The sequence below is a fragment of the Pristiophorus japonicus genome, chromosome 11, assembly GCF_044704955.1.
Source record: "Pristiophorus japonicus isolate sPriJap1 chromosome 11, sPriJap1.hap1, whole genome shotgun sequence".
Taxonomy (NCBI): domain Eukaryota; kingdom Metazoa; phylum Chordata; class Chondrichthyes; family Pristiophoridae; genus Pristiophorus; species Pristiophorus japonicus.
The window spans coordinates 208,650,697-208,678,021 of record NC_091987.1 but is presented as its reverse complement, the minus strand read 5'-3'; positions in this window follow the sequence as shown (position 1 = coordinate 208,678,021).

Below are 27,325 nucleotides of genomic sequence, written 5' to 3'. Positions count from 1 at the left end.
TTGCTGTTTGTGGGAGCTTGCTGTGCGCAAATTGGCTGCCGCGTTTCCTACATTACAACAGTGACTGCACTTCAAAAAGTACTTCATTGGCTGTAAAGCGCTTCGGGGCATCCTGAGGTGATGAAAGGCGCTATATAAATGCAAGTCACTCTTTTTCTTTTCTTTTATGTTGAACTAGAGAAAGATAAAGAAAGGAAGGAAGGTAGAAAAAGAATGATGGAAGGCTGACAGTTAATGCTTTCAAAGTGTTCTTTATTTAAGGAGTTATATACTTGCTTTGGAGGCAGTTCAGAGAAGGTTCATGAGGTTGATTCATAGAAACATAGAAAATAGGTGCAGTAATAGGCCATTCGGCCCTTCAAGTTTGCACCGCCATTCAATATGATCATGGCTGATCCTCTATCTCAACACCATATTCCCTCTTTTCCCCCATACCCCTTGATGCCTTTTGTTTCTAGAAATCTATCTATCTCCCTCTTAAATATAGTCAGTGACTTGGCCTCCACAGCCTTCTGTGGTAGAGAATTCCACAGGTTCACCACCTTCTGAGTGAAAACATTTCTCTTCATCTCGGTCCTAAATTTTCTACCCCGTGACCCCTTGTTCTAGACTTCCCAGCCAGGGAAAACATCCTCCCCGCATCCTGTCTATCCAACCCAGTCAGAATTTTATACGTTTCAATGAGATCCCCTCTTATTCCTGAGATGAAGGGGTTGTCATGACGAAAGCTTGAGCAGGTTGGGCATGTACTGATTGGAATTTAGAAGAATGAGAGGTGATCTTATTGAATGTATAAGATTCTGAGGGGGTTTGACAGGGTAGATAGATAGAGGATGCTTCCCCTCGTGGGGTAATCTATAGCTAGGGGACATAGTTTCAGAATAATGGGTCGCCCATTTAAAATGGAGATGAGGAATTTCTTCACTCAGAAGGTCATTAATCTGTGGAATTCTCTGCCCCTGCGAGCTGTGGAGGCTGGGTCATTGAATATATTTAAGGTGGACATAGACAGATTTTTGATTGAAAAGGGAGTCGAGGCATATGGGGAGCGGGCGGGGAAGTGGAGTTGAGTCCATGATCAGATCAGCCATGATCTTATTAAATGGTGGAGAAGGCTTGAGGGGCTGAATTACCTACTCCTGCACCTATTCCTTATGTTCTTATGTTCTTATTGTTCTGTATGTAACCTTTATAATAGTATAAGACTTGCCACCAGGGGGCGCACCTGTTGGAGGCCCAAGGGTCACTTGCACACCCCGTGCAAGCGAGTATAAAAGATTGGCTGTCATGCTGCTTCTTCACTCTGGAGTTTGATTAAAGAGACTAAGGTCACATCAGTTTGAGCTTACAGCAAACAGTCTTGTGGAGTTATTCTGAACATGACACTTATGTTCTTATGTTCTCACTTCACTGTGCTACAAGTTGTTTACTTTACCATTTTTTTCAATAAAGTTAGCAACAAAAGAAAAATATGGAGTAGTTTTTCCAAGTAGCAGCAGGAGAACCTTGTCCAGCACACATTAGCAAATCATAAGTGTACTGCCTTTGATTTTTCCTGCTTCCAGTGCAGTGCATGCTCAAAATTACCACTTCCAGCCCTAACCGAGACTGATTTGCCAAAACCTTATACTGGTATTTGGCACACACTATGCTGAACCTTGAAAACCAGTGGGACTCTTAAACCTACGCAGCCATGAGATCAATGGCCACACTAAATTATTTGTATTAGTTTATCATTTTGAGTATCTCCTTAGAGAATGGCATTCCTTAGCAATCTCCATCGCCCAGCTATCTTCCATAATGACAAAGACAATGTGCCAGGCTGCGATGCAGAGCTAATGCTGTCAAGCTATCCAGAAATACAAAATTGATAGGACTTGATTAATGTTTCTTAATTTCGTGCTCGTAGTTTTCATGTTCAAGAAGTATTTGTTTTGGCCGGAGCATGTTCCACACACCTCAGTATTGTCTCATGATGTCTAGGGGTTGGGCGACAATGATCTGACAACATCTACTGGGAATGGATTTTATCATAAGCTCTTGAATTAAAGGCAATCATTCAGGTGAGTCAGTTAGTTTTTCGTTAATCCCTTTCAAACCTTAAACACCTAATAAGTAAAGAATAACTTAATGGTCCGTTTGAGATGACAGGAATAAAAGAGCGGGACACATACATGCTGGAGGGTACCAGGCAGTATCCCAACTGATGTTGCAATGATATCACTGATTTTATGCAGGAACAAGTCTATATTTTCTGACGGTCATATTGTGGTGAGTAGGAGGTTATGGTGTCACATAACTTCTTAATGACCAAGTATGCATTGGTATTTCTTTTAAATGGAAGGTTTGATGTACAAAACCTTCCTGAATTATCTATTTTCTTTAATGCTGCATATTTTCTCAGTCATTTCATTCTTAGTGCCAGCTGTGGCAAAGTGGGTAGCACTCTCGCCTCTGAGTCAGAAGGTTGTGGGTTCAAGTCCCACTCCAAAGACTTGAGCACAAAAACTCTCGGCTTGCACTCCCAGTGCAGTACTGAGGGAGTGCTGCACTGTCGGAGGTGGCGTCTGCTCTCTCAGGTGGATGTAAAAAAATCCCATGGGAGTATTTCAAAGAAAACCAGGGGAGTTCTCCCCGGTGTCCTGGCCAATATTTACCCCTCAATCAACCACTAAAAAACAGATTCCCTGGTTATTATCACACTGCTGTGTGTGGGAGCTTGCGGTGCACGGATTGACTGCTGCGTTTCCGACATTGCAACAATGACTACACTTCAAAAGTACTTTGTTGGCTATAAAGCACTTTGGGACACCCCGAGATCGTGAAAGCTGCTATTATAAATGCAAATCTTTCTTTCATCGATTCTAGGGGGGGAGTTGGACATTAGAGCCAGGATTCGCCACACTAATGGAAACCTGGCACCAAGTCAATGTGGTGTGACAGAACCTTGCCCGAATTGGCCTCTGTAGACTCCAGCAGGGATGACTAGGGACAGGGCAGCACAAAATCAGAGGTAGATTTTGGAAAAAATGTTAACATTTTCAGTAGAAGGGAATACAATCACCCAATGATTAATAGTAGTAAAATTGGAGGTATTTAAAACTTAAATCCCCCTGTAGGGCACCACAGCAACCAGAGATATCAGGAGCATTCCGGCACTCCTTGTGTCCACTGTTACTATGGTGGCAAAGATGGAGAATGGGACACATGACAAGATTCCGCCCACTTTTAAAGCACCTGTTCATATTTGAGCAGACACACTCAACGTTCTTCATCAGTGCTGGTGGGATATCCTGGAAGTGGTGTATTTGGACTTCCAGAAGGCATTTGACAAGGTGCCACGTAAAAGGTTACTGCACAAGATAAAAGTTCACGGAGTTGGGGTATTATATAAGCATGGATAGAGGATTGGCTAACTAACAGAAAACAGAGTCGGGATAAATGGTTAATTCTCTGGTTGGCAAGGATGCCGCAAGGATCAGTGCTGGGACCCCAACTATTTACAATCTATGTTAAAGACTTGGAAGAAGGGACTGAGTGTAACGTAGCTAAGTTTGCTGACGATACAAAGATGGGAGGAAAAGCATTGCGTGAGGAGGATACAAAAAATCTGCAAAAGGACACAGACAGGCTAAGTGAGTGGGCAAAAATTTGGCAGATGGAGTATAATGTTGGAAAATGTGAGGTCATGCAAAAAAATCAAAGAGCAAGTTATTATTTAAATGGAGAAAGATTGCAAAGTGCTGCAGTACAGTGGGACCTGGGGGTACTTGTGCATGAAACACAAAAGGATAATATGCAGATACAGCAAGTGATCAGGAAGGCCAATGGAATCTCAGACTTTATTGCAAAAGGGATGGAGTATAAAAGCAGGGAAGTCTTGCTACAGCTATACAGGGTATTGGTGAGGCCACACCTGGAATACTGCGTGCAGTTTTGGTATCTATATTTAAGCTAGGATATACTTGCTTTGGAGGCAGTTCAGAGAAGCTTCACTAGGTTGATTCTGGAGATGAGGGTGTTGACTTATGAGGAAAGGTTGAGTAGTTTGGGCCTCTACTCATTGGAATTCAGAAGAATGAGAGGTGATCTTATAGAAACGTATAAGATTATGAGGGGCTTGACAAGATGGATGCAGAGAGTATGTCTCTACTGATGGGGGAGACTCGAACTAGAGGGCATGATCTTAGAATAAGGAGCCACCCATTTACAACCAACATGAGGAGAAATTTCTTCTCTCAGAGGGTTGTAAATTTGTGGAATTCACTGACTCAGAGAGCTGTGGAAGCTGGGACATTTAATACATTTAAGACAGAAAAAGACAGTTTCCTAAATGATAAGGGGTTATGGGGAGCGGGCAGGAAAGTTGAGCTGAGTCCATGATCAGATCAGCCAGGATCTTATTGAATGGCGGAGAAGGCTCGAGGGGCTGTATGGCCTACTCCTGCTCCTAGTTCTTATGTTCTTATGTTAAGTGACAGGGATTGGTGGCAGGCCAACCAAGTTACCGCCTCCACCTGCCCCAACTCCACCCAGGCTCGGAGCCTTGTTGATGGCCTGCAATGGACAAGGCTTGCAGCAATGTGCCTTTCCTGGCACAAGCACGAATCTCGTTGGCAGCTACCAAAATTGTGCCTGGTTCAGTGGCGACCATGTTAGCTGGGGACGTAGCCAGTCAAACCAAATTCACTCTGGATTCCTTGCCCAAGGGGAAAAGCCCAGCTCAGGAGATGTGCCAGTTATATAAAAAAATATACAACTCTTCCAAAATTTATGGTAGCTTATGTTGTCATCTCTCCAGTTGCAAAACCATTCTTGGAAATCAGGGCACTGATAAATGCATCACTTTCAGTATTGATCCCAAGTCTATTGGAGTAATATGCAGCTGATGGGATTAACGGGGCAGTGACTGTGTGGATATAAAATTGTCTTAGGGACAGAATACAGAGACTAGCGGTATTTGATGGATTCCCCCAGGTGTTGGTTTTGGGACCACTGCTCTTTTTGATGTATATTAATGGCCTGGGTAGACAGGGCACAATTTCAAAGTTTGCAGATGACATGAATCTTGGAAATGTATTAAACAGTGAGAAGATTAGTAACAGACTTGGTAAGAGGACATCATAGATAGACTGGTGAAATTGGAGGACATAAGGCAGATGAAACTTAATGCAGAGATTGTGTGAAATGATTCATTTTTGTAGGAAAAATGAGGAGAGGCGATATAAACTAAATGGTATTGTCATGTATGTACATGCTGTTTGTAGCCACCAGATGGTACCATTGTTGGAGGCCACTGAGCAGCAGGCACATGGTGCCACTCTGGTATAAAAGGCCAGCCATTTTGTGAGCCAGGCACTTTGGGCTGTAATAAAGCAGAGCCAAGGGTGTACCTTGTTCAGTTAAACAGTACTCAGTTTGTAACTTTATTGCATACATAACAGGTACAATCTTAAAGAGGGTGCAGGAACAGAGAAACCTGCAGGTATACGTTCACAAGTCTTTGATAGTGGTGGGACAAGTTGAGAAGGCTGTTAAAAAAGTATACGGGTTCATTGGCTTTATAAATAGAGGCATGGAGTACAACAGCAAGGAAGTTGAGCTAAACCTTTATTACAAACTGTGGTTAGTCCTCAGCTGGAGTATTGTATTCGGTTCTGGGCACTACACTTTAGGAAGGATGTCAAGGCCTTCGAGAGGATGCAGAGATGATGTACTAGAAGGTACCACGGATGAAAGACTTCAGTTACATGGAGAGACTGGAGAAACTGGGGTTGTTTTTGGAGCAGAAAAGGTTAAGGGGAGTTTGATAGAGGTGTTCAAAATCATGAAGGGTTTTGATGGAGTAAATAAGGAGCAAAGGTTTCCAGTAGCTGAAAGGTTGGTAACCAGAGGACACAGATTTAAGGTCATTGGCAGCAGAATCAGAGATGAAATGAGGAATAAAATGTTATGCAGCGATTTGTTATGATCTGGAATGCATTGCCTGAAAGGCCTGGAGATTCAACTGCTGGAGCTGACAGTCACAGCAAGGAATGCCTACAGAGAAATCTGGAGACCAGCGAATAAAGCATCAAGGGCTGGACTTTTGGGACATCTCCGCTCCGCTTTTCGTCCTGGAGCGGCGACAATGTTGATGGTTGTGGCCAGGCGGTCAGCCTCCGCAGCGATCCTCGGGTCTGGTTTAGCAGCTGTGCGGGGCAGCACCGCCTAGAAGAGCTGCACGCAGTGTGCAACGCCCCTGGTTGCGACACCGGCGCAAGTTTGGGCTATTGCCCGACCCGTACACCCCACAGTGCGCCCCGCATTGACCGCCTGGGCAATCAGAAACATAGAAACATAGAAAATAGGTGCAGGAGTAGGCCATTCGGCCCTTCGAGCCTGCACCACCATTCAATATGATCATGGCTGATCATTCACCTCACTACCCCTTTCCTGCTTTCTCTCCATACCCGATGATTCCTTTAACCGGCAGGGCCATATCTAACTCCATCTTGAATATATCTAACGAACTTGCATCAACAACTCTCTGCGGTAGAGAATTCCACAGGTTAACAATTCTCTGAGTGAAGAAGTTTCTCCTCATCTTGGTCCTAAATGGCTTACCCCTTATCCTTAGACTGTGACCCCTCATTCTGGACTTCCCCAACATCGGGAACATTCTTCCTGCATCTAACCTGTCCAGTCCCATCAGAATTTTATATGTTTCTATGAGATCCCCTCTCATCCTTCTAAACTCCAGTGAATACAGGCCCAGTCAATCCAGTCTCTCCACATATGTCAGTCCCGCCATCCCGGGAATCAGTCTGGTGAACCTTCACTGCACTCCCTCAATAGCAAGAACGTCCTTCCTCAGATTAGGAGACCAGAACTGAACACAATATTCCAGGTGAGGCCTCACCAAGGCCCTGTACAACTGCAGTAAGACCTCCCTGCTCCTATACTCAAATCCCCTAGCTATGAAGGCCAACATGCCATTTGCCTTCTTCACCACCTGCTGTACCTGCATACCAACTTTCAATGACTGATGTATCATGACACCCTTTTCCTAATCTGTCACCATTCACATAATAATATGCCTTCATGTTTTTGCCACCAAAGTGGATAACCTCACATTTATCCACATTATACTGCATCTGCCATGCGTTTGCCCACTCACCTCGCCTGTCCAAGTCACCCTGCAGCCTCTTAGCATCCTCCTCACAGCTCACACCGCCACCCAGCTTAGTGTCATCTGCAAACTTGGAGATATTGCACTCAATTCCTTCATCTAAATCATTGATGTATATTGTAAATAGCTGGGGTCCCAGCACTGAGCCCTGCGGCATCCCACTAGTCACTGCCTGCCATTCTGAGAAGGACACATTTATCCCTTCTCTCTGCTTCCTGTCTGCCAACCAGTTCTCTATCCACGTCAATACATTAATCCCAATACCATAATTTTGCACACTAATCTCTTGTGTGGGACCTTGTCAAAAGTCTTTTGAAAGTCCAAATACACCACATCTACTGGTTCTCTCTTGTCCACTCTACTAGTTACATCCTCAAAAAATTCTAGAAGATTTGTCAAGCATGATTTCCCTTTCATAAATCCATGCTGACTTGGACCGAACCTGTCACTGCTTTCCAAATGCGCTGCTATTTCATCTTTAATAATTGATTCCAATATTTTCCCCACTACTGATGTCAGGCTAACCGGTCTTTTATTCCCCATTTTCTCTCTCCCTCCTTTTTTAAAAAGTGGGGTTACATTAGCTACCCTCCAGTCCATAGGAACTGATCCAGAGTCGATAGTCGATAGACTGTTGGAAAATGATCACCAATGCATCCACTATTTTTAGGGCCACTTCCTTAAGTACTCTGGGATGCAGACTATCAGGCCCTGGTGATTAATCGGCCTTCAATCCCATCAATTTCCCTAACACAATTTCCTGACTAATAAGGATTTCCTTCGGTTCCTCCTTCTCGCTAGACCCTCAGTCCCCTAGTATTTCCGGAAGGTTATATGAGTACTGTTGAGGGGGATGACTCATCAGGGGAGGGCAGCAGCAGCCAAGTTCATGGCACCGTGGCTGGCTCTGCTGCACAGGAGGGCAAGAAAAAGAGTGGGACAGCAATAGTGATAGGGGATTCAATGGTGAGGGGAATAGATAGGCGTTTCTGCGGCCGCGACCGAGACTCCAGGATGGTATGTTGCCTCCCTGGTGCAAGGGTCAAGGATGTCTCGGAGCGGGTGCAGGACATTCTGAAATGGGAAAGAGAATAGCCAGTTGTCGTGGTGCACATTGGTACCAACGACATAGGTAAAAAAAGGAATGAGGTCCTATGAAACAAATTTAGGGAGCTAGGAGCTAAATTAAAAAGTAGGACCTCAAAAGTAGTAATCTCGGGATTGCTACCAGTGCCACGTGATAGTCAGAGTAGGAATCGCAGGATAGCGCAGATGAATACGTGGCTTGAGCAGTGGTGCAGCAGGGAGGGATTCAAATTCCTGGGGCATTGGGACCGGTTCTGGGGGAGGTGGGACCAGTACAAACCGGACGGTCTGCACCTGGGCAGGACCGGAACCAATGTCCTAGGGAGAGTGTTTGCTAGTGCTGTTGGGGAGGATTTAAACTAATATGGCAGGGGGATGGGAACCAATGCAGGGAGACAGAGGGAAACAAAAAGGAGGCAAAAGCAAAAGACAGAAAGGAGATGAGGAAAAGTGGAGGGCGGAGAAACCCAAGGCAAAGAACAAAAAGGGCCACTGTACAGCAAAATTCTAAAAGGACAAAGGGTGTTAAAAAAACAAGCCTGAAGGCTTTGTGTCTTAATGCAAGGAGTATCCGCAATAAGGTGGATGAATTAATTGTGCAAATAGATGTTAATAAATATGATGTGATTGGGATTACGGAGACGTGGCTCCAGGATGATCAGGGCTGGGAACTCAACATTCAGGGGTATTCAACATTCAGGAAGGATAGAATAAAAGGAAAAGGAGGTGGGGCAGCATTGTTGGTTAAAGAGGAGATTAATGCAATAGTTAGGAAAGACATTAGCTTGGATGATGTGGAATCTATATGGGTAGAGCTGCAGAACACCAAAGGGCAAAAAACGTTAGTAGGAGTTGTGTACAGACCTCCAAACAGTAATAGGGATGTTGGGGAGGGCATCAAACAGGAAATTAGGGGTGCATGCAATAAAGGTATAGCAGTTATAATGGGTGACTTTAATATGCACATAGATTGGGCTAGCCAAACTGGAAGCAATACGGTGGAGGAGGATTTCCTGGAGTGCATAAGGGATGGTTTTCTAGACCAATATGTCGAGGAACCAACTAGGGGGGAGGCCATCTTAGACTGGGTGTTGTGTAATGAGAGAGGATTAATTAGCAATCTCGTTGTGCGAGGCCCCTTGGGGAAGAGTGACCATAATATGGTGGAATTCTGCATTAGGATGGAGAATGAAACAGTTAATTCAGAGACCATGGTCCAGAACTTAAAGAAGGGTAACTTTGAAGGTATGAGGCGTGAATTGGCTAGGATAGATTGGCGAATGATACTTAGGGGGTTGACTGTGGATGGGCAATGGCAGACATTTAGAGACCACATGGATGAATTACAACAATTGTACATTCCTGTCTGGCGTAAAAATAAAAAAGGGAAGGTGGCTCAACCGTGGCTATCAAGGGAAATCAGGGATAGTATTAAAGCCAAGGAAGTGGCATACAAATTGGCCAGAAATAGCAGCGAACCTGGGGACTGGGAGAAATTTAGAACTCAGCAGAGGAGGACAAAGGGTTTGATTAGGGCAGGGAAAATGGAGTACGAGAAGAAGCTTGCAGGGAACATTAAGGTGGATTGCAAAAGTTTCTATTGGTGTGTAAAGAGAAAAAGGTTAGTAAAGACAAACATAGGTCCCCTGCAGTCAGAATCAGGGGAAGTCATAACGGGGAACAAAGAAATGGCAGACCAATTGAACAAGTACTTTGGTTCGGTATTCACTAAGGAGGATACAAACAACCTTCCGGATATAAAAGGGGTCAGAGGGTCTAGTAAGGAGGGGGAACTGAGGGAAATCTTTATTAGTCGGGAAATTGTGTTGGGGAAATTGATGGGATTGAAGGCCGATAACTCCCCAGGGCCTGATGGACTGCATCCCAGAGTACTTAAGGAGGTGGCCTTGGAAATAGCGGATGCATTGACAGTCATTTTCCAACATTCCATTGACTCTGGATCAGTTCCTATGGAGTGGAGGGTAGCCAATTTAACCCCACTTTTTAAAAAAGAAGGGAGAGAGAAAACAGGATATTATAGACCGGTCAGCCTGACCTCAGTAGTGGGTAAAATGATGGAATCAATTATTAAGGATGTCATAGCAGTGCATCTGGAAAATTGTGACATGATAGGTCCAAGTCAGCATGGATTTGTGAAAGGGAAATCATGCTTGACAAATCTTCTGGAATTTTTTGAGGATGTTTCCAGTAAAGTGGACAAAGGAGAACCAGTTGATGTGGTATATTTGGACTTTCAGAAGGCTTTCGACAAGGTCCCACACAAGAGATTAATGTGCAAAGTTAAAGCACATGGGATTGGGGGTAGTGTGCTGACGTGGATTGAGAACTGGTTGTCAGACAGGAAGCAAAGAGTAGGAGTAAACGGGTACTTTTCAGAATGGCAGGCAGTGACTAGTGGGGTACCGCAAGGTTCTGTGCTGGGGCCCCAGCTGTTTACATTGTACATTAATGATTTAGACGAGGGGATTAAATGCAGTATCTCCAAATTTGCGGATGACACTAAGTTGGGTGGCAGTGTGAGCTGCGAGGAGGATGTTATTAGGCTGCAGAGTGACTTGGATAGGTTAGGTGAGTGGGCAAATGCATGGCAGATGAAGTATAATGTGGATAAATGTGAGGTTATCCACTTTGGTGGTAAAAACAGAGAGACAGACTATTATCTGAATGGTGACAGATTAGGAAAAGGGAAGGTGCAACGAGACCTGGGTGTCATGGTACATCAGTCATTGAAGCTTAGCATGCAGGTACAGCAGGCGGTTAAGAAAGCAAATGGCATGTTGGCCTTCATAGCGAGGGGATTTGAATACAGGGGCAGGGAGGTGTTGCTACAGTTGTACAAGGCCTTGGTGAGGCCACACCTGGAGTATTGTGTACAGTTTTGGTCTCCTAACTTGAGGAAGGACATTCTTGCTATTGAGGGAGTGCAGCGAAGATTCACCAGACTGATTCCGGGGATGGCGGGACTGACCTATCAAGAAAGACTGGATCAACTGGGCTTGTATTCACTGGAGTTCAGAAGAATGAGAGGGGACCTCATAGAAACGTTTAAAATTCTGACGGGTTTAGACAGGTTAGATGCAGGAAGAATGTTCCCAATGTTGGGGAAGTCCAGAACCAGGGGTCACAGTCTGAGGATAAGGAGTAAGCCATTTAGGACCGAGATGGGGAGAAACTTCTTCACCCAGAGAGTGGGTGAGATGGGGAGAAACTTCTTCACCCAGAGAGTGGTGAACCTGTGGAATTCTCTACCACAGAAAGTAGTTGAGGCCAATTCACTAAATATATTCAAAATGGAGTTAGATGAAGTCCTTACTACTCGGGAGATCAAGGGTTATGGCGAGAAAGCAGGAAGGGGGTACTGAAGTTTCATGTTCAGCCATGAACTCATTGAATGGCGGTGCAGGCTAGAAGGGCTGAATGGCCTGCTCCTGCACCTATTTTCTATGTTTCTATGTTTCTATGTTTCCTTCGTGAAGACAGAACCAAAGTATTTGTTCAATTGGGCTGCCATTTCTTTGTTCCCCATTATAAATTCACTTGATTCTGACTGCAAGGGACCTACGTTTGTCTTCACTAATCTTTTCCTCTTCACATATCTATAGAAGCTTTTGCAGTCAGTTTTTATGTTCCCAGCAAACTTCCTCTCATACTCTATTTTCCCCCTCCTAATTAAACCCTTTGTCCTCCTCTACTGATTTCTAAATTTCTCCCAGTCCTCAGGTTTGCTGCTTTTTCTGACCAATTTATGCGCCTCTTCCTTGGATTTAACACTATCCCTAATTTCCCTGTTAGCCACGGTTGAGTCACCTTCCCCATTTTATTTTTACTCCAGACAGGGATGTACAATTGTTGAAGTTCATACATGTGATCTTTCAATGTTTGCCATTGCGTATCCACCGTCAACCCTTTAAGTATCATTCGCCAGTCTATTCTAGCCAATTCACGTCTCATACCATCGAAGTTACCTTTCCTTAAGTTCAGGACCCTAGTCTCTGAATTAACTGTGTCACTCTCCATCTTAATAAAGAATTCTACCATATGGTGGTCACTCTTCCCCAAGGGGCCTTACACAACAAGATTGCTAATTAGTCCTTTCTCAATACACATCACCCAGTCTAGGATGGCCAGCCCTCTAGTTGGTTCCTCGACATATTGGTCCAGAAAACCATCCCTAACACACTCCAGGAAATCCTCCTCCACCGTATTGCTACCAGTTTGGTTAGCCCAATCTATATGTAGATTAAAGTCACCCATGATAACTGCTGTATCTTTATTGCACGCGTCCACCTAATTTCTTGTTTGATGCTGTCCCCAACCTCACTAGCACTGTTTGGTGGTCTAGCGTTTTCTGCCCTTTGGTATTCCGCAGCTCTATCAGGGCGGTCCAACGCTCCCGACAGCGGAGTGGTAAGTAATGAACTCCTCAGGCAAGTGTGATATTTTTTTATTTTTATTTTATTTTGCGATTTATGTTGTGGTGTTGTGGGCTATGTATTGGGAATGTTTTTGTGGGGGTTTTTTTCGGCTTTTTTCCCGCCCTCCAGGCGTCTCTCGCAACCCTCCCAGCACGGCTCTTTAGTTCGGGAGTTTCCCATCCTAACGCCCGAAGAGAGGTGTACAATGCCTCCCTTATTACTGCACCCCCTGAAGCAGGGCTCAGCTGCCCGAACTTACCTACTGAGCCGCAAACTGTTCCCGGCTGTTATCTTTCCCACCCCGCCACCATTATCACCCCAAAAACATCAAAACTGAAAATCCAGCCCCAAATCTTCGCGTCAAGGCATAATAACTGGAATAAGATGTTAACTATGCCTCTTTAGTTATAGTGAAGATTCTGATTTTGGAAATATCAGGTCAAAATCTGACAAAAAAATGTACATGATCGTGGTTTTGTATGAAGAACAGCATTGATTGTAGAACACAGCGATCCAGATGATGTCACCAACCTTATAGAAATATGGCAACACTCTTTGAAAAAATGATGACTGGCATGAACTGACGTGGAGTGAAAGGAAATACTTTCTTAACTAAACTCAGATGTTTTAAAATTCACATCTCCATAGAAATAATTATCAGTGGGACCAAGATTTGAAAAAGAAAATGGGATAAAGTACAGCCTTGATAATTATTTTCATTTCATTTTTGAATTGTCTAACAACTTGAATTAAGTGATCTAAATAACAGCAAACTAGGAATTTAGTATTAAAAAAAATTGGATTATATTGGCCCGGATTTTGCGGTAAAAATAACGATGAGGCTATCGGCGCTCATTAGGGAGTAAATTGGATAGCAACTTCCAGCGTGCGCACATGTGCAGTTAAACGCGGAAATTGGGAAATTGCTGTCTGAAATGCCCTGCTCCTCCAGAAGCTTCACTTTACTGGTATCTCACTGAGAGACTCGGCATTGAAACAGATGGAACAGCATGAGGTTGCTGAAATTACGTGACAGATACACACTAAACTTGCTGGAAATAGTTAGGGCTTGACCGTTACAGTGCAATTAAATTTTTAACAGTGTCTTAATAAGTCTTAATTACAGCCAAACAACCTCTCTGGCAGTAAAAATTAACTTTACAAGTGTGGAGTTTCATTCCTTCAGCTTTTAATTGCTGTTAGAGGTTTAATAAAACATTTTTTACTTTTTCTTTATGCCTCTTTTATTTCTCTCTCTTAACTATCGTTCTTTCCCTCTCTCTACTTCAATTTCTGTATATAATTTGGCATTGAATTCAATATTCTAACTAACACTCCATTGGTCGTAAAGCATTTCGGGATGTCCTGAAGTCATGAAAGGCGCTATATAAATGCAAGTATTTCTTTCCTTTTATTATCAGGTCATTTAAATTAATGAATTTAGAAATAAAAGACTGAACCTTTAAAAAAACGCAACATCTAATCTCTGGAGAATTCAGCAATTTGTAAATGGTTGAGTTGATCCACTATAAACACAAAAACTGAGCATCTTTCTAAAGAAACAATCCCCAATATTCGAAGGTTCTGCTACACTTGTTTTCCATCGCTGAACGTACTTTGATGTTCCCTAGATAAATTGTGAAATGCTGAAAACTGGAAAGACCATGACCTGTGCCAACCCGTGATTATTCAAAATTTGGTTAAATAAATAATTTTGCCTAGTTCCCACCAGTGCTTTGCACGCCTGTCACATCAACCCCCCTATTGCTCTTTATGTCGGGTGTGAAAGATAGATTCTGGAATCATCAAGGTTGTTGCATTGGCAAATCAGACCAATTGCCCAGCCAAAACCTTTCCACTTAACTCATTCACTACATAATCGCTAAAGTAGTATCATTTGTTGCAACCAGTATTCTCCATGTAATGTATTTGCTTTATGGGTTCTTTGCTTAAGAATTCATAGCAACACATTGCTATTAAGAACTAGTTGGTTTATTAACAAAGGTTTAACTATCACACTTCACATTACCAGTTCAACCACTAGACTCACAACTGCATACCTCATCGTGGATGACCTAGACCCAACTGACTGGGGTTTTATTGAGTCTTGTGAACATCACATGACTGGCTAAGCCACTCACAATGCAACAGCTCTACAACTATTTTTGTGTAGAACCATAAATTAAGTGCCCCCTTATAAAACCGAAAATTAAACCAATTAACTTTTAACCAGGAACATAAATCAATCAAAATTTGGTTGCCGGGGGTGATGATGCACTCCAGTCCCTCCGGTGCCCACCTCTCGCGGAATGCCGCGAGCGTACTAGTGGACACCGCCTGCTCCATCTCCAGGGACACCCTGGTCCGGATGTAGGTGCAGAAGAGAGGCAGGCAGTCGGGCTGAACGACCCCCTCGACTGCCCGCTACCTGGACCGGTTGATGGCCACCTTGGCCAGGCCCAGGAGCAGTCCTACGAGGAGGCCTTCTGACCTGCCCGCTCCCCTCCGCACAGGGTGCCCAAAGATCAGGAGCGTGGGAGTGAAGTGCAACCAGAATTTGAGCAGCAGCCTCTTCAAATATTGGAAAAGGGGCTGCAACCTCACACATTAAACATACACTTGCAACACGGACTCCTCTAGACCGCAGAAATTACAGGCGGCCTGGGAGTCCGCTGCTCTATGCAACACCCTCCAGACCAAATCCCTAATAGAGGGAGGACTCCCGCGTAGAGGGCACTCCATTGGGGACCTCCGCCTCCTCAGAACGGCAAGATGGTGCACCATGGCGTGTCTGGACGGCAGACGAGGATGGCAACGTGGAGAGTGTGCAAGAGCAGCCCGTACTGGAAACCCCTCCGCGCAGAAGCAACAGCTCTACAACTATTTTTAGTTAAATCGGTAATCAAGTGCCTCCCTGATTAAAGTGGGGGGGCGGGGGGCACACTCCAAAAACTTTTCAAGTGCTCCCTTGTTTTTTTTTTGAGGGGCAACAGCTCCACAAACCTGTGAGCATACACATAGGTGCATGCATTACACTCCGTAGGCTCGACAATGACAGCAGGTGGCATCTCTACCGAGGGTCTGTGATGGTAACGGGCTCTGGGATTCCGAGACCATTGTCGACATGAGAGCCAAGTGGCAGAAGCAGCGGTGTATGCAGGATGAAGCGTAAAAGATGAAAGATGAAGGCAGGGGTCCAGGTGAACTTCTGCTGAAGATACAGTACTGAGAAGGCCATGTTGGATCTTACATGGCAAATGGACTCTCGGCACTTCTGCTTATACATGTTCCGCCAAGACAAACAATTTAGAGGCACCTCAGCTGCTGGTCATGAGAAGATCTTGAACATCAGTCTGTTGTAGTACTGTGCCTTGATGTATTGTAGTTACAAAATAAAATTTGAAAATTCAACAAAAAAATTACCAACTTCTATAGTAAAGGAATAAAAGTGAAATCCTATATTTAAAAAAAAAAGTAGGCAATAATTGCAAGGAACCAAGTCAGGCGTTTATAATAAAATGTACACTATGTCGATAAAGTGAAGCAAGTAATTTAATAAAACGAACCAGGAATTTTAAAGCTCATTACTCACTATCGTCTCTGGGATGGAAAATATTTGCGGGAATAAAATGTGAGGTAACTATACTGAACAAAACAATTGGATTGCAAGAGTCAAATATATATTAAACAAAGATCAATTAACTCCTCAGGGAGTCAAGGGTTATGGGGAGCGGGCGGGGAAGTGGAGTTGAGGCCAAGATCAGATGGGCCATGATCTTATTGAATGGCGGAGCAGGCTCGAGGGGCCAAATGGCCGACTCCTGCTCCTACTTCTTATGTTCTAAATTTATGAAAGCATCTTGTGGGAGGGGATGGGTAATATTACTGGGTTTGGTTGCCATGGGAAACCTCGGTTGCTGTCTACACACACACTGCAAAACCACAGGTGTGCTGCGCACGATTTCCCGATATGGGTTGTAGGCCAGCAAGGATTATCACTGACTGCATGGACTCGGGGAACCTGCCAGGTTAAATAGTGAAGTCAGAATGCACAGTACTCTCTGAATTTCCGCACAGCTGCCAACGTGACCTCGACTTTCGCCCCACATTAGTGCCCCTGCGGCATGCTGGGTGTGAATTCCGGAAAAATCTGCACTGCCATCCAGCAATTTCCGAGAGGCTCGGATTTGTCCATTTGCATTTCCAGGGTGAAGTGGGACAATAGGCCACACTGGACAAATCAGACATGGAATAAAGGCTTAAAGTATGTACTTGCAGGAGCAGCTTTTTACAAGCTAAGCCGGAAGAAACAAGAATATCTCAAGGCCTCAAGGCCTGGCTCCCTCCTGTCTCCACACAAGAGTTAACACCGACACATTCAGCAAAAACAGTACCCAGTATGAGTAAAGGTCAAAGGCAGAGCCAGGCACAGGGAGACAAGAGAGCATTCCAAAGTTGCATAAACACATCGGGGGAAAGGTCCCAGGGGTAGGAGGGATAGGAACCATCTTCACCTGAGTGACAAGGAGCTATGTCCATTCAAATCAATGTATGTCTCATGTATTGAATGTCCGACCATTATAGGCTGAGTAACTATATAAAAACCCTGTGTGTTCTTTACACTGGAGTGTCAGCCTAGATATGTGTGCTCAAGTCTCTGGAGTGGGATTTGAACCCACAACCTTCTGACTCAGAGGCAAGAGTGCTACCCGCTGAACCACAGCTGAAATTGTGGGTACAAATCCCACTCCAGGAACTTGAGCACATCAAGGCTGACACTCCAGTGCAGTACGGAGGGAGCGCTGCATTGTTGGAGGTGCCGTCTTTCAGATGAGACGCTAAACCGAATCCCCATCTGCTCTCTCAAAGATCCCATGGCACTATTTGGAAGAAGAGCAGGGGAGTTATCCCCGGTGTCTTGGCCAATATTTATCCCTCAACCAATATCACTAAACATGGTCATTATCTCATTGCTGTTCGTGGGACCTTGCTGTGCATAAATTGGCTGCCGCGTTTCTACAGTGCAACAGTGACTTCAAAAACATCATGACACTAATGATGTTCTGAGGTTGCGAATGGTGCTATACAACTGAAAACTAATTCAGTATGTTATTTAATCGGAAATATTTTAGCCTATCGTTATCTACAAAGATAAACTGAAATTTCCTGCTGAGTCATATCAGGTAATAAAAAATCTCAATAAGTAACCTCAGAAAAATAGATTATTAATCTTATTCCAGGAAAGTACCTAGACAATTAAAGTTATCATTTGAAATTAAAACTTTTACATATCTGGTTAAAGATTTTATAAACCAATTGATTGCTGGCATTTGCATATCAAGGCATTTTGAGCTATAGTTCACGACCAGTGTGTGCACTAAAGGAAGCTCTTTAATTAAAATGAGTCTGTGCCCTCTTAGATCTTACTTGGTCGAGACCAATTTTGCAAAATCGGCAGACTTCCCCTTCCAATCTTTTACCCTTGTTCAGATTTATAGAGCTTCCGGATACCAGTCCTCAAGTTACCTTTTAGTACTTTGAACTGGTGTCGCCTTGTTCTACTCTCGCCGTTTAACCTTCTCCGTACCGTTTACTGTCTTGTATATTTCTCAGAGATCACCTCTCAGACATAAGAATTAGGAGCAGGAGTAGGCCATACGGCCCCTCGTGTCTGCTCCTCCATTCAAAAAGATCATGGCTGATCTTCGACCTCAACTCTACTTTCCCGCCCTATCTCCATATCACTTAATTCCCCTCGAGTCCAAAAATCTGTCAATCTCAGCCTCGAATATACTCAATGATTTGGCATCTACAGCCCTATGGAGCAGAGAATTCCAAAGGTTCACAAACCTCCTCATCTCAGTCTTAAATGGCCGATGCCTAATACTCAGACAATGCCTCCGAGTTCTCAACTCTCCAGCCAGGAGAAACAACCTCTCAGCATCTACCCTGTCAATCCCCCTCGGAATCTTACATGTTTCAGTGAGATCACCTCTCATTCTTCTAAACTCCAGAGAGTATCGGCCCATTCTACTCAATCTCTCCTCATGGTAAAACCCAGTAGTCAGCACAGGAAGAACACATTTAGCTTAAAGTAAGCTGACAGTTAAAGGGTTAACAGGCTGTACTGTAAAGGCAGTTTTGTAAATTGACTGGCCTTGTATGAACTTTTAAAAACAAGCTGTCAGCAGGAACGAAATGCAGGAGGAGATTATCCAGACAGAGACACAGACACGATTGATTGACTTTATGAATACGCTACCCAAGGAAGTAGTTAGAGTGATCAGACCACACGATGCCATGCGTTTGCTTAAATTTAAAGGATTACCTGTCGATTGACCTCCCACGGTGAGGCTATTGACCAGACAGTATAGTATTAGGCGGTCCCTCGTATTGAGGATGATCTGCTTCCACACCAAAAAGGGATGAGTTCATGGGTGTTTCAATGAGGGACCTGACATTTTAGGTCCCGAACTATATGTTGCGGGGTGGAAGAGACCTGTGTGTGGATTCTTTTAACGTGGGGTGGCCGTTGCACACCAGCCACCACATGGGCTTGACAGAGCTAGGTCCAGTGGCAAGGGTTAACCAAGACGACTGGAGACCAAGCTCCGCTGCGTGGACCTAGTGCACACACATGCTCCTACTATCCATAGATCGCAGTGTGGCGGAGGAGCATCGCGTGATCGGGGCCCAGGAGCGGCGAGGGTTCGGGGCCCAGAAGAGGCGAGGGCCCAGGGGATTGACAAGAGAGGACAGGTGATGACCATGGCCCCACTGAGTCTGGAGTGGTCACCTCACCCTTTTGAAATGCTAATGTCAACCTTGCTGCAGGAGTGAAAAACCCATTCACCATACTGATAGACCTGAAACTCCCCATCAAAACACTTTGGGGCTGAAATTGCCCTCCGGAGCGCACTTACCATTTTTAACGTGTTCTCTCCACCCCAAGGCATGGGGCGGAGAATCCGGCGAAATTCAGCTCTTTATTTTTTTTTGCAGTGTGGCGGATGGGCTGTCGGGTCGGCCGCCGCTCTGAGTCATAGGCGCCACGCTGATGATGTCAGCGTGACGCGGACGTGCTACATCGTGCTGATGCGTCACAACATCCCTCCCCTTCAGTTAAAGGGAGGGCCGCTGCGAGCTCTGCAGCCACTTTAATCACTACGTCCACTGGACCACCAGGGAGAGTTTCGCCCGGTACCCAAGAAGGGGTGCCAGGCTGTCTGGTCGCGGCCCGGCCGAGCCCGTGGCCACCATCGTCGGGCCGACTTCGGAGTTGGCCAATGATTAAAATAAAATGGCGGCCACAGCAGTGCGCCCTTCTCCTTAAGGGCGGGTGCGCCGCCCAGCTGCAAGAAACTTCCCGTCGGGGGAAAGCTGTCGGGGGCACCGAGCCGCGGCTGTTCCGCTCCCGCGGGAATTTACCACACGGGGGGGAAAGCAGGTTGCTGCTGGTCGGTAAGGGGTCGTTGTGTGCCTGACGGGGCAGGAAAATGGGCAGGCACTCACGTACACCGCTCTAAAAATAATGTAGGGCAATTTTCAAAATGGCGTGCCGACCAAGCGGTGAGTCCTTACTGACCCTTGTAGAAATGGTGCAATAATGGTTGAACACCAAACAGAACAAAGACCTTTGCTTGTGTGATAATGGACTATACACTGACCCAGGACGGGGAGGTGATCAAATGGGGAATTGTGTCATCCATTGTCACGGGAAGGACCTTTGTATCATAAAAAGGGTGTGTTTAGGGACAAACCTCAGCAAGTTGCAAGGGAAATGCGGGCGGATTTGGTCAATCACACATGTGGAAACATGCCCCTCTGAATGACCACTGGGGTGAATGGTGTTTGAAGTTAGATAGAGTTATTGTTCGAAGTTAAAGGGAACAGTGCAGTGACGTTTGTTATCTGTAGTATAATAAACCGTTAAAAGATTACGGAGTTGTGAGCCTTGGCCATTTCATCCAACCGGACGGGTTCAGGTCGGATTCTGGAATTAGAGGAAAAGAAACGTGGGGGCTCACCTACTTGCAACCCCCTCACAGGAGGAGGAGGGGCCATTCAGCCCCTCGAGCCTGTTCCGCCATTCAATGAGATCATGGCTGATCTGCAATCCATCTCTATTACCCACCTTTGGCCCATATTCCTTCATACCTTTGCTTAACAAAAAGCTATCAATCTTAGAGTTAAATTAACAATTGCCATTTGCGGAAGAGAGTTCCAAACTTCTACCACCTTTTGTGTGTAGAAGTGTTTCCTAACTGTATTCCTGAAAGGTCTGGCTCTAATTTTTAGACTGTGCCCCCTAGTCCTAGACTCCCCAACCAGCGAAAATAGTTTCTTTCTATGTACCCTATCTGTTCCCCTTAATATCCTGAAAACTTTGATCGGATCACCCCTTAACCGTCTAAATTCAAGGGAATACAACCCTAATTTGTGTAACCTCTCCTCGTAACTGGAGTTATCATTCTGGTAACTCCCTCCAAGGCCAATATAATCCTTCCTCAGGTTTGCTGCTCACAGGAATCAATCCCATGAACACATCCTTTCTGTTATATATGCAGACTACAGATATACTCTCTGTGTAGTCACTGTATAGTTGCATAAGATGGAGACTTATTTACTTGATGTACTATCAATAAGGTTTACACTGTGTATATATTATGCTGGCACCACTAGAGGGTGCAACTGGTGGAGACCGGGGTTTCCTGCCCTGGTGGAAGAGGCTGTATAAAAGGGTAGCCACCATGCAGCTGCCTCACGCTGGAGTTACGAATAAAGGACGAAGGTCACTACAGTTTGAGTACAACACATTGTCTCGTGGATTCATTCTATACAGACATAACACTTTCCAGCCTGCAAAGCCCAAGGGGGCCATATTGGTTGTCCGTGGTGATTCAAAATGGACAATAATAAAATCGACAGCCTGTTTAACCCCCTCCTCTCCCCCTCCTCCAATTAACCTTGCCGTTGACTTCTATAGTCTATTGGTAGGGAGTCACAAGTGCATTGGCAGCTGAAACTGAACAGCCTCAACTTTCGGAAGCATTGGGTTGATGAGTGCTTATGTAGATAAGATAACAATGAAAGAGAAATGAATGAAAGTGCTTTTATAGATAACATTCCCTTATTATTCTTGACACTCACATTATTGTTTATTTCATGTCAAGATCCTGTTTTTTTGCCAAAGCTATTAATTATTCCAGTTAAAGCTTGCTTGAAGAGCTTTGAGAGGTCACTGGAGGAGTCAAGTCTTAACACGTGTATAGGCACAGAAATGTCTGAATCGATCACATGTACAGTCAAGACTTTTGAGTGTTCACTGCCTGCTAAACTATCACTTCCTTCTGATAAATGTTCAAAAGTAGTTGTGATATGATGATGTCATATGAACCCAATGTCGTAGTTAAGGACATAGTCGACGTATTTACTGAGGCGTACGAAAGTATGGGCCTTACGCTAAACATCCGTAAAACAAAGGTCCTCTAACAGCGTGTCCTCGCCACACATCACTGCCCCCCAATCATCAGGATCCACGGCGTGGCCCTGGACAACGTGGACCATTTCCCATACCTCGGGAGCCTCTTATCAACAAGAGCAGACATTGATGATGAGATTCAACACCGCCTCCAGTGTGCCAGTGCAGCCTTCGGCCACCTGAGGAAAAGAGTGTTTGAAGACAAGGCCCCCAAATCTACCACCAAGCTCATGGTCTACAGGGCTGTAGTAATACCCGCCCTCCTGTATGGCTCAGAGACATGGACCATGTACAGCAGACACCTCAAGTCGCTGGAGAAATAACACCAACAATGTCTCCGCAAGATCCTACAAATCCCCTGGGAGGACAGACGCACCAACATTAGCGTCCTCATCCAGGCCAACATCCCCAGCATTGAAGCACTGACCACACTTGATCAGCTCCACTGGGCAGGGCACATTTTTCGCATGCCAGACACGAAACTCTCAAAGCAAGCGCTCTACTCGGAACTCCTTCACAGCAAACGAGCCAAAGGTGGGCAGATGAAACATTACAGGGGCACTCTCAAAGCCTCCCTGAAAAAGTGCAACATCCCCACTGACACCTGGGAATCCCTGGCCAAAGACTGCCCTAAGTAGAGGAAGTGCATCTGGGAGGGCACTGAGCACCTCGAGTCTCATTGCCGAGAGCATGCAGAAACCAAGCGCAGGCAGCAGAAAGAGCGTGTGGCAAACTAGTCCCACACACCCCTTCCCTCAACGACTATCTGCCCCACCTGTGACAGGGACTGTGGCTCTCATATAGGATTGTACAGCCACCTAAGGACTCATTTTAAGAGTGAAAGCAAGTCTTCCTCGAGGGACTGCTTATGATGATGATGAACCCAATGTGCTGGAAAGGACCCCGCCAGGCTTTGGGTAGGTGTCCTTGCTGCCTGTCCAGTGGAGCAGGTGAACATCCTGGCAGCTCAGCTCCTGGTATCTCCAGGGTGGACAAGAACCCCCGGGGGGGATTTGAAGTGCTTTCCGCCGGGCGGGTTGGGTTAGTATCATCCCCTCTGTCTTTCGAGTGAGGCCTGTCTGCCTGTTTAGCTGGACATAGGAGGGGCAGGTGGAGGAAGCTCTCCTGGTGTCTTTGCCAATGTTTCTCCCTCAACCAACACCTCGGGAAATCAGATTAACTGGTTGTCTATCTTCATTTGCTGTTTGCGAACCTTGTGTTGTGCAAACTGGCTGCTGAATTTGCCGAAAGAAACAACCGTGACTATACTTGGAAAGTAATTCACCGGCTGTGAAACACTTGGGGATACCCTTTCTAAATTTGGGTTAAGGTAACCCCCCCGCGATCAAAAAGTATAAATGTGCTGCATGTTGTTAGTTAGCCTCCAGTCAATGTGGAGGCTTCTTCCATAAAACATGGGAACGCAGGCGAGCCCTACTGGTATCACTGTTATGTTTCTGCTTAAATTCTGTCTTAATCTGGATTTCCTTATTCAGTTCCATTGTTGTTGATATCTTTAAGTCTATATATGCTCCGCCTCTGCTCCCAGGTTTCAAGCCTGTATTGCAAAGTATTTACAGCGCAGAAACAGGCCATTCAGCCCAACAGGTCCATGCCAGTGTATATGCTCTACACAAGCCTCCTGCCACCCCACTTCCCTGCCCGCTCCCCATAACCCTTTACTCCCTTATTGCTCAAAAATCTGCCTATCTCCGCCTTAAATATATTCAATGATCCAGCTTCTTTGGAATTCTCTTCCCCAGAGAGCTGTGGAGGCTGGGTCATTGAATATATTTAAGGCGGAGATAGATAGATTTTTGAGAGATCAGGGAGTAAAGGGTTATGGGGAGCGGGCAGGGAAGTGGAGCAGAGTCCATGATCGGATCAGCCATGATCTTATTGAATGGCGGAGCAGACTCGAGGGGCCAAATGGCCTCTGTCTGCTCCTATTTCTTATGTTCTTATGTTCTCTTCATTGAACCCCATCAACATAACCTTCGATTCCTTTCTCCCTCATGTGCTTATCGAACTTCCCCTTGAAAACACCTATGGGTTGATTTTGAATGTTGAAAAATGCACTTTTTTTTTAAAGTATAGATTGCTGGAAAGAGGATTCCGTGCGAACTTTTTAAAACTCTACATGGGTAAAAAGAGTTTAGCAGCCATTTCCTGTCCATCTACTGTCTGCCGGGTAGCACACCAGGGTAAGAATTTTTCAGCAACATTAATAGGATTTCCTTAGAAATGTCGGAGGAATACTTCACAAATGCACTTACAATGTCGCTACACCTAGTGACCACAGGAATTTGCACTCTACTGGCGTGTAAATTATTTATATTTTCAAACATCATTCTGATGCAATTACCAACGTTTTTAATATTTACATTCTCAAAGATGTTGGCAGTACATTTAGTCTTCAGCACTGTTTGGGTGAAAACACTGAACGGGTTCATACTGATTTTTGTCTGCGCTATTTTTTTTTAAAACATCCATGTTAGCCCATGAGGGGTTTAGTTAATCCTGACAAAATACAAGAAGCTTAACTCAGCCCATCCGGCTCAAATGGTTCATTAAAATGAAGGGCCAGTTCTCTCACACTGCCTCTAACTCAGAAACTAGACCGCAGTGCTCCAGTGCTGGAGGGGGCGGATACTGAGTCCAATAGCAGGGCACTAATCAAGTGGACTGCTTTTACCTGAATGATATTGGGCTTCGAGAGTTCTTGTGGCTCTCCCCAACCAGGCAAGTAGTGACTATTCTAGGCAATTAAGCATTGTACATGTGAATCAATGGGAGAAAAGGCATACATGAACTCCCTTTGCAAGGACACAGAGATCCAATGCCATTGCATTTACCCTGGAGTGGTACATGGTCAATTGCTTGCTTTCGCTCACAGAAACAATCTATCTTGGCTTTCCCCCAACACTGGAAAATATTAGAAACTGAACCGGCTGAATCGGCTGCCCCGTGTCCTAACTCACACCAAGTCCCGCTCATCCATTACCCCATCGCTGACCTACATTGGCTTCTGGTTAAGCAATGCCTCAATTTCAAAATTCTCATCCTTTGAAGAAGAGCAGGGAAGTTATCCCCGGTGTCCTGGCCAATATTTATCCCTCAGTAACAAAAAACAAATTATCTGGTCATTAACACATTGCTGTTTGTGGGAGCTTCCTGTGCGCAAATTGGCTGCCGCGTTTCACACATTACAACAGTGGCTACACTCCAAAATTGGCTGTAAAGTGTTTTGAGACATCCAGTAGTCATGAAAGGCGCTATATAAATGCAAGTCTTTCTAGTTTAGTCAGTAGAGCAAATTTCTTTAGATGTCATAGACTCATAGAGCACAGAAGGAGGCCATTTAAAAATACATATATTTTTATTCATTCATGGGATGTGGGCGCCGCTGGCAAGTCCATCGTTTATTGCCCCGTGAGAAGGTGGTGGTGAGCCGCCTTCTTGAACCGCTACAGTCCGTGTGGTGAAGGTGCTCCCATAGTGCTGTTAGGGAGGGAGTTCCAGGATTTTGACCCAGCGACGATGAAGGAATGGCCGATATATTTCCTAATCAGGTGTGTGACTTGGAGAGGAATGTGGAGGTGATGGTGTTCCCATGCACCTGCAGCCCTCGTCCTTCTAGGTGGTAGAGGACGTGGGTTTGGGAGATGCTGCCAAAGAAGCCTTGGCGAGTTGCTGCAGTGCATCTTGTAGACGGTACACACTGCAGCCACGGTGCGCCGGTGGTGGAGGGAGTGAATGTTGAAGGTGGTGGATGGGGTGCTGATCAAGCGGGCTGCTTTGCCCTGGATTGTGTCAAGCTGCTTGAGTGTTGTTGGAGCTGCAGTCATCCAGGCAAGTGGAGAGTATTCCATCACACTCCTGACTTGTGCCTTGTAGATGGTGGTGAGGGTTTTAGCCCATAGTGCCTGTTCCAGCTCTTTGAAAAAGAGCTACCCAATTAGTCCCACTCCCCTGCTCTTTCCCCATAGCCCTGCAATTATTTCCTGTCAGAGTATATATCCAGTTCACTTTCAAAAGTTATTATTGAATCTGTTTCCACCGCCCTTTCAGGCAGTGCATTCCAGATCCATACCCTCACCCATATTGCTGATGAACATTCTAAACAGTATCCCACAGGGTTCTACAGCGGAAACCTAGTGGGTGGGGGATTGGGTAGAAATCGATAGAATGACCCACCGACATCCGCTCCATTCCCACAGTCTCTGATTTGAAACCGCTCTTCCAAGCAGGCGGCAAGGACACCCGCCTGAAAGTGGGTCCTTCTGCAAACATGCGGAGTGTGGAAGCTGACGTGGTTTTCCCGCCGGTTGAAGCTAGCGCGGAGAGGAGCCGAAGGCCAGGTCAGGCTCAGAAAGGTGGTCATGTTCTTTTCGTTAAAGCTTTCCCCGTTGGGCCAGGAGGAATGATTTACTGGAATACCGGGAACTGTTACTTTGGCCTTCGGCAACCCTGCATTCCGCTCCCGCCCAACGGCCAGCTGCCGATTCCCACCGGTTCCAGGAGGACAACTGACCAGGGTCATGGCGGCGAGGCCTGGGAGTTAAAATCTCACGGGCCTCAAGCGATCGTGGTCAGAGAGGGGAACAGCGGGAACGTTTGGTGCTCTCCTCAGCCCTCTCCTGATGATTCCTGCTCCGTGTTATAATCAGGGCTTTAAATTTCAATGCCTTTTCAATTGTGGCCATACATCGAATTGTTAAGAACAAAAGAACGTAAGAATTAGGAGCAGGAGTATCGGAGCATACGGCCCCTCGAGCCTGCTCCGCCACTCAATAAGATCATGGCTGATCTTCCACCTCAACTCTACTTTCTCACCCAATCCCATATCCCTTGATTCCCCGAGAGTCCAAGAATCTATCTCAGCTTTGAATATTATCAACGATTTAGCTCCACAGCTCTCTGGGGGTAGAGATTTCCAAAGATTCACAACCCTCTGAGGTGAAAAATTTCCTCCTCATCTCAGTCTTAAATGGCCGACCCCTTATCCTGAGACTGTGACCTCCTAGTTCTAGGCTCTCCAGCCCGGGGAAACAACCTCTCAGCATCTACCCTGTCAACCCCCTCAGAACCTTGTATGAATGATCACCTCTCACTCTTAGAAACTCCAGAGTGCATAAGCCCAATCTACAA